This window comes from Silene latifolia, chromosome 10 (genome assembly GCF_048544455.1).
Source record: "Silene latifolia isolate original U9 population chromosome 10, ASM4854445v1, whole genome shotgun sequence".
NCBI lineage: Eukaryota > Viridiplantae > Streptophyta > Magnoliopsida > Caryophyllales > Caryophyllaceae > Silene > Silene latifolia.
Window position 1 is genome coordinate 99,016,864 of NC_133535.1, and position 8,808 is coordinate 99,025,671.

The 8,808-nt window shown below is 42.1% G+C and overlaps 1 non-coding gene across 1 annotated transcript; it reads right to left on the minus strand.

The window, feature by feature from the left end:
* Positions 1-5,976: 5,976 nt before the first annotated feature.
* LOC141609785 (small nucleolar RNA R71) lies at positions 5,977-6,083 on the minus strand. The gene has a single exon (XR_012527696.1). It is a non-coding gene; the product is annotated as a small nucleolar RNA R71 (small nucleolar RNA).
* Positions 6,084-8,808: the final 2,725 nt, after the last annotated feature.

Consider the following 8,808-nt stretch of genomic DNA (forward strand, 5'->3'; position numbering starts at 1 on the left):
TTTATATTATTGTTTGCATGCATAAAATCCGTTTTAATTTTATGACAATTTATTTAGACATATATGAGTATGTTAGTATGTATATGAATCTACATTTCCTTCAATATATATATAAGGTCACACAACGCGAGTCGGGATGACAACTCGACCCCCAGAATCCTGCAAACAAGTTTAATCTAAGCAAATACGGCCTTATGGCCATCCATACAAACCAAATGTAAGAAGTACGAACTGAAAAAGACTACCACTATCCAACACAACCAAACCATAGATAAAGAGAAAGAAAAGGAGTATCACTCCTGCTGCCACTGCTCATCCATCATCTCATCTCCACCACCACCCGAGGTACCTGCTCCTGATGCCCCAAGACCCGCGTTGTCCCCTGCTCCCGCTCCTGGACTCTCATACCATGGGGTCAAACCGCCAAAAGCAAAGGACTTTGGTGTCCCCCATGCTGCCATGTCCACTCCATAGGAGTGGAAGACCCCACCGTAATCTCCAACCCCGCTCCACCACACTGGGTGTGGTCCCTCGGTCCCAATACCCTGAGTATAAGACATCTCGTGTGGGTTCTGGAGCGTCAAGGTAGAGGACACTCTCTCTGCCAATTAGCTCGAACGTGTCTCTGGGGTATCAAGGTAGGGGTAGCAAGGAAATGGGTGCTGAGGTGGTGCTGCTGGCTGTGGCTGGGTCTCAGCCGTCCTCTCCCTCACACGACGTGGTCCCCTCCCTAGCCTGGGTCTATCCTCCGCCGCTCTCACATTCTCCCCCTTCCTCGGCTCGGGCATCACCTGAAGAATCGTATCATCAATGAGATAGGTCTGTCGCTGCCGAGGTACATCATCATCCTCCTCCTCGTCGAAGTCAACAGCTACCACAACTCGATCTAACGGCTCTGTCGGTGGGAGGTGCTCAGGGGCCGGTATCCTCATTCAGCTCATACCCCACACCCTCCAAGCTAGGCTACCATCCGGCAAGTTTCTCAACCATTTCAGGTCGAGGTAGTAATCTCTGTCCATGGTAGGCACTGGAGTGGCTAGAGGAACGTCCTCAGAAGAAGCCTCAAAGGAGGTTAGCTTTTCGGCCAACTGAGTGGCAAAAGCACCACAACTCAAGTACCGGGTGGTAGAAGAAGCCATCAAAGCAAGGCTGGCACAGACCATGGCAGGAGCATTAAAGACCACCTTCTCGGTCCGCTCTGGGTTAAGATAAGCCATCAAAAGCAATAACTCGTGAGAGTTTAACTTACTCATGTCAGGCCTCTCATAAAGAAGATTCGATATGGAACGAAGGAAGATCCTCAAAGTAACATGCTGCACATCATTAATTAACATGTTGCTGGCGGTGGGAGCTGACTTCCCAGTAAGACAAGGCATAAGGCGGAAAACACTGCACTCAGTTGGAATGTCACGGATGGATCCCTTGGGAGGCTTAGCCAAACCAAGGTGAGAAGCAAAGAGGTCCATGGTTAACACAAAACTCGTGTTCATATGACGGAATTGGACAGACTGCTCAGTCGGCTTGTATTTAAACGAGCTCATGAACTCCAAAGTCAGAAAAGCATAGGAATGTTTCCTTAAACGATATAGCCCCGTGAACCCCAAGGTCTAAAAAATGTGACGGACATCCGTCTCAATCCCCAGGTCATCTAGAAGTGTGGTGTCGACACAACGGGTGGGTCTCATCTTTCGGGCCTGCAAAGCTACAAACCTCTCCCTCTGCTTGTAGTCCACAATGACTACTGGAGGGTATTCCGGTACAGATGGTACTACTGGTGCACTACCCTCCCCAACTTCGGGCTGAGAAGCCCTTCCCCTCTTACTTTGACGGGTTCCCAGGTTTAGTCTCGGCATCTGTGTCAGCATACGGTTTAAACATACTTACATAGGCACTTAAAACATGTAATTTACACAAATTAAGCATGGAGTAAAACATCTATGTACACACTATCACCAACAATTTCCCAAATTGCGAGTAAAATTCAAATTTCTCCAACGTGCAGACAGTCTTTACAGCTGCGAAAAATTTAGCATAATTATCATGAATTACACAACTACTACAACTTTCAACATATGGCTCAAATACAACCACATATATACTTGAAATCACGTAAAACATTCTTGTATGCTCATAGATAAGAGTAACCAAGCACGCACTATGACTGACAATCCAAACTATAAGTAAACTTCTCAATTCTAGTCATCAGACGGTCTCTACAGCTGTAACAATTTTGACATATTTAGCATGAATTAGCATCACTACTACTACTTCAAAGGTTTAACCCTTATCATATAGTCATATTCAACACAAAATTCCAATCATAGAAAACGAATTTCAATTTGGGGCACTTTTAAGACGGAGTTTTAAGGCAAATTTCGAGGTGAAAATCACAAAATTCAACTTCCCACATGATATAGGCAAGATATACTACTCAATTTCATCACTCAATCATGTAAAAGATACCCAAAAATCAATTTGATTTCAAAAACCCTAGAAAATTCCCCCCCAAATTTTGCAATTTCTATTCAATTTTAGCACAATAAACAACAACAATCATAAAAGGGAAGCATGTGGATCATATTACAACAATAACAAGCAACGTTTCTTTCATATAAACAAAAATTTCAGATTATTCCACCATTCCAATTATTTCTAAGTAATGAAAACATGAAAAGAGGAAAGAAATTCATACCTTACTCAATTAGGAAGTGAAAGAACGAGTCAAAGCAATGAAAACTACCCAAATTAATCACCACAAACACAAGAATGCAAGAGTTTTAGAGATATTTAGAAAGATAGGGTTTGCAAAAGAAGAAGAAATAGGAAGAATGAGGCGGAATAAGGGTTTTATGAAACCCGCGGAAGTTCCTGTACTGTAGCCTACTCGATCGAGTGCCTAGGGTACTCGATCGAGTGCCCTCTACTCGATCGAGTAGGCGCTATTTCATCGAATAACCGTAGGAAATTCCTACGTCTCGACGTCATAGCTTCCTAACTAGATCGAGTGAGGTCTACTCGGTCTAGTAAGCACTTACACTCGGTCAAGTAAGGTTCAGTACACGGTCAGAATTACGAAATTAACCGAAGATTCCTGCAAAACAAGATCACGTGTCGATTCCAAATCAAGTTCGGAAGTCGTCACTGGTTATTGTACTCATCCATATAATGTCATTACTACTATAAATATATCGTATGGTCTCATCAAATAAGATTCATATCACATTATGCTACCACGAACTTCACACAGCATGATTTACCTGCCGCTGAGTCATCCATGCATGCAACTATCCCATTATATCATGTCTAAACTTGTTTTACGACATTATTAACAAATTTATACTCACGCTACTTGAAACACATAATTAACGACAAAGTTCCAGGTTTTGTTCAAGTGTATTACAACATATTCTTGCCTCAACATAAACAAATTATTCTACACAAATTAATCACCACACAAGCGGAAACTTTCAACCATTAAACATTGCATATGCCCATTACTATTTTGATAATTCTCATTATAATTCAACGTTTCTTTAGCTATCATTATTATGGCTACGGTAAGACTTATAAACTTGTATAGGATCACCATCACTAACAACCTTAAGCAAACACCAGCATTACCACATTTCATATCACAGCACACACACCTCTACTCTTTCCACACACTTTTATCATATAGAACCTTCTACGTTTCTCATTATCATCACATACGCACCTTAACTCCACCACAAATTCGCCATACATGATTCTAACGTAACTATTGTACCGATATTATCTTCAACAGGGATTCAACCACAAATAATTCTCACCTGATCACTATACACGTTAAGCATATACTTATTGACTCCACATTCCCATACCCTGTGACTGGCTTAAGCACAATGGGGCCAAGATCTTGAAATGAGGCTGCCCTCTCACCCAAAATCTAGCATCGGCTGGGGCTCCCATTATACATACACCAGGTTCATTTTATTAGACTCACTACGTTCATTAGGTTCATTTGTTACAGCTTCCAAAATCGTCGCTCTGATACCACTTTGTAACACCCCCATATACCGAGGAGCCTTAACCAGACCTTCCTTAGCATATAAAGGCATTACCATCTCGGTTGCCCGAGGTAAGTAATCATCAAAAGTCGATAAAAGAACAATTATAGTTATATAATAAGTGTTACAACCAACTAATAAAATAAAGGTACAACTCGTCAACTACACATTATCTCTATCAGAACTCGTGATGACACACCCCTGCCAGGACTCCAGCTATCAACCACATCAACACCTGCTAAGACTGACTGCTCACCATAAGGGATCACGGCAGACACATAAACAAACAAGACAACCACACAAGGTCAGTAACTAAGACAAGACACAACATAAACCAACGACAATTGTCAACACAATACAAACACAACCAGTCATACACAATCATACCCACTCCAATCAATCTTCGTCACCAACTGTCCACTGGACCAGCCCTGCCAGTGGGGGACCGCAGCCGTTCCCACCTAAGCCCCACTCATCATACCGAGTGATAACCCTGTCCCATTAATGTGCACATCTCCTCCCATGGCGGGTTACACGGAGGGCGAAACTAGGGCGTGAAGCCACTCCCGCAAGTGACTCCACTCAGCCGAGGACGCACCTCGAGAACCAGAGACAAACAATCACAGACAACTGCAATACAACAACAACCGACATCCAGTATACACCAACCAACTACCACGTACACATCAACTATACGATCACAACAACACTACAACGTCACACAACAACCGACACTTTAGACATTCAACAGAAACTGAGTAGGCGAACCTACCTTTAAGCGACTGCGACGATTCCATGTCCATACACGCAACACCCAGCAAACAAGCAACATCTATACACACAATATAATCATCTATTACTACCATTCTAACCCTAACTAAAAAGACAGAGATACGGCTGGTGATGACGACATACCTACATGAGGAAACCTGGCAAAGGACCGCTACCCGACTCAAGCTATGCACTCCTAAGGCACAAGGACCTTCAAAGGCTCCCATGGAAGGCATATGGTGAAGGGAAGAGGAAGGGACGACATCTAGGTTTAGAAGAAAGAGGCGGAAATGATTTGCGGATTTAGGAAAACACGATTATAAACACTCGCTGAAAAGACGCTACTCGATCGAGTAACTAACGTACTCGATCGAGTGGCCCCTACTCGATCGAGCATCCAAGCTACTCGATCGAGTAGCCTCTACTCTATCGAGTACCACCCATAACTCAAGACACAAGATAACCTTGGCACGTATTCCTAAGGACTATTACTGCTCCCAAGGTCAGACAACGCTGGTAAACGGGTCCCTAAAAGGGCGGGTATTACAGTTGTTCTAATTGTTTGATATTTTCCATAACTAGGACATCACAAGGTAATTTATTACCTATTTATTTCGAGATTGAAAGGACATTAACCAACAATAGAAGAGTTGCTAGACGTACTTCAAGAGTTGTAGGTATTGGTGAAATTGTGGACATACAACCAAATAACATTAAGTTTACCAACCCTTTTTCAAGAGAAGGAGAGGACAACCCAATACAAAACCCACCACAAAATCAACCCACAATGCCTAAATTTTCATCACATTCCGTACCAACCGAGGAGAACCTACCAAATGGTACTCCTACACTACCACATTTAACCGGTAATTTCATTGCCAAATCCGCATTCATACAATTAGTTGAGAGAAGTCAATTTGGAGGGATGCCTAGTGAAGATCTTCATTCACATATGGAGACTTTTTGTGACTATTGTGATGCAATTTCTCAAACCGGAGTTACTCAAGACCAAATCCGATGGGTATTATTTCCTTTTTCTTTGATCGGTACCGCAAAGCAATGGTTGAAGAGCCTAGACAAGGCTACCCTTGGTATTGATTCATGGAAGAAGCTAGCACTTGCTTTTTACAAGAAATTCTATCCTCCGGAGAGGACTAATATGTTGAGAGCCCAAATCACCGGGTTCAAACAAAGGGATGAAGAATCATTGTATGAAGCATGGGAGAGATTTAAGAACACTTATCGTTCTTGTCCACACCATGGGCTTAGTGAGTGGTTCCTTGTGCAACAATTTTGGAACAGTTTATATGAAGATTCCCGCAATATCCTTAATATGGGATCCAATGGGATGTTTACCGAAGTTGATGACAATCAAACATGGGCTAAAATCGAAGATATGGCGGTTCATAATTCCAAATATAGTAGGCCTCGAAAGGCCATTAGAGGAGGAAAGCATGAGGTATATTCCATCACACAATTGGGTGCTCAACTAAGTGATCATATTGACACCATCAATTTGAAGTTTGAGAAGGGCGTGGCTAAGCTTGATGAAGCTTCCAAATCACCCAAACAACATGTTAATGCTATAGTGGCATCATCCTCAATTCCAAGTGGAGTATGTGAGAGTTGTGGAACTTTGGGACATGAGCAAAGTGAATGTAGGGGAACAAATGAACAAGTGAATGCTTTCCAAGCATACAAGAATGGCACCCCTTATTCCAACTACTATAATGAGAATACCAAATTTCATCCAAATCTTTCATACAAGAGCCAAAATGTTCAAAACCCCCAACCAACATGCACCCCACCTCCAATGAGAAATCAAGCTCAAAGACCCTTTTACAACAAAAGCCAAGATTATCAAAACCAACCTTCATACAATCAATCCAATGACCAAAGTTTTGATGTTCAAAAAGCGATCCTCCAAATGCAAAAGAACCAACAAGAATTTTTCACCCAAATGCAAAAAGATAGCCAAGCCAAAGATATCAGCATCAATAACATACTAGCCCACACCAAGATGTTGGAAACTCAAAAGACTCAATTAGCATCTTCTAGCTCTCAAATACAAAAGGGGCAATTACCACCTCAAAGTAATCCTTCAAGACATGAGACGGTGAGTGCCATCCATTTGAGGAGTGGTACAAGATATGAAGGGCCGAAGAGGCCAATTGACGAAGATATTGTGAATGCTAGTAACAAGCAAAGAGTTGTGGAGAATTCTAAAGAAGAAGAACCCACCACCAATGAAGTTTCAAAGAAGAAGAATGAAGAGAAGGCTAAGGAAAAAGAGCCTATTATGATTAGACTTCCATTCCCAAGTCATCAAGCTAAGCCTAAGTTTGATGAACAACTTGGAAAGTTCATGGAAATTGTGAAGAACTTAGAAGTCTCAATCCCATTCACGGAATTGATCAATCATGTTCCGGCCTATGAAAAATACATGATGGACATTCTGACCAAGAAGAAATCTATCCGAAAGCTAGAGATTATTGCTTTTACCAAAGTGAGTAGTGCTATTCTACAAGGGAGTTCCCCTTCAAAACTCAAAGATCCGGGAAGTTTTTCTATTCCATGCACCATTAGCGACACTACAATCAACAAAGCATTATGTGACCTTGTAGCAAGTGTAAGTGTCATGCTATACTTGGTGTGCAAAACGCTAGGAAAGGGAGAGCTCAGATGCACCAACATTACTCTTCAATTGGAGGATCGATCAACAAAGATACCTTTAGGGGTATGGGAGGATGTCCCCGTGAGAATTGGCAAATTCTTCATCCCGGTAGACTTTGTTATTGTAGACATGGCGGAAGATTCCAACATTCCTATCATTTTAGGAAGACCTTTCTTGCATACCACGGGAGTGGTAATTGATGTGAAACATGGAGAGCTCACACTTGAGGTAGGGGATGAGACAATCACTTTCAATCTTGACAAAACAATGAGAGCTCCCCAACTACATGAGCCATGTTTCATGGTCGATCATTATAGCCGAAAAAGTGATAGGAAGAAGTTAGAATCTCTATGCAAAGATCAAGCTATGGGTAAATAAACACCACTCATATGGAAGAAGAAAGTGGATAACCTTCAAGTAGCTATATCCGGAGAGCAAGGAAATTTGAACAACAATGAGAGCTTGAATAGCTCACCACCAATCATGACAAGTAATGAAGAAGGCCTCATTAGCCATGACAACAAGAAAGAGGAGTTTCTCTTGTCAACTCATGACATCATTGGGGAACAGGCTAATGAAGTTTGTGGTCTATGGGATGACGAATTTGAAGGGTTAGTCAATCCTTACATTGGCAATGATATGACCTTAGACCAAGGCTTTGTTGATCCTAGTCATCATCTTGACTCGGGTCACCACCATGAAGAACACAATGTGCAAAGATCTATGCAAGATCTTTATAATGAAAATGAGCAAGCCTTCGACTAGTTCTACAAGGTGTTGATCAACATTAACAACACCTTGGCTTCGCCCCCTTGACATCTCATCCAAGAATGAGAGTTTGGTGGAGTCCTCCCTAAACCACCATTTATAAATATTCTAACCCCTTAACTAGCATTTTATTTCCTTTATTGCATCTTTGTCATTTTTGGATTTATATTTTCATGCTTTGATCAAGATTTTCGACATGAGAGAAAATGAGGGAGGTATTTTAACGTGTTTTGATGTGTAGTGTTTGATCTAGTGGGGGGGATGGCAAGTTCTTAGGCTAACCAAGCCTTTGTAGTGCACCCACAATATTCAACAAAGGAAATGAAGAAAGGATGACTTGGGAAAAAAGATCCCCACGGGCAGAACTGAGCTCGCGGGAACAGAGGATAATCTGAGCATCCCCATAGGGAATCCGCTCGAGCAGAGGATGATCCGGGCGTCCCTGAAGATGATTCGAGCGTCCTGGCCTTAGGACGCGGGTCCTGGGAAAGCTGAAATTGAAGAAAGTGTCTTGTATCAAAATCTGAGCAGATCATACTCAGGACGCTC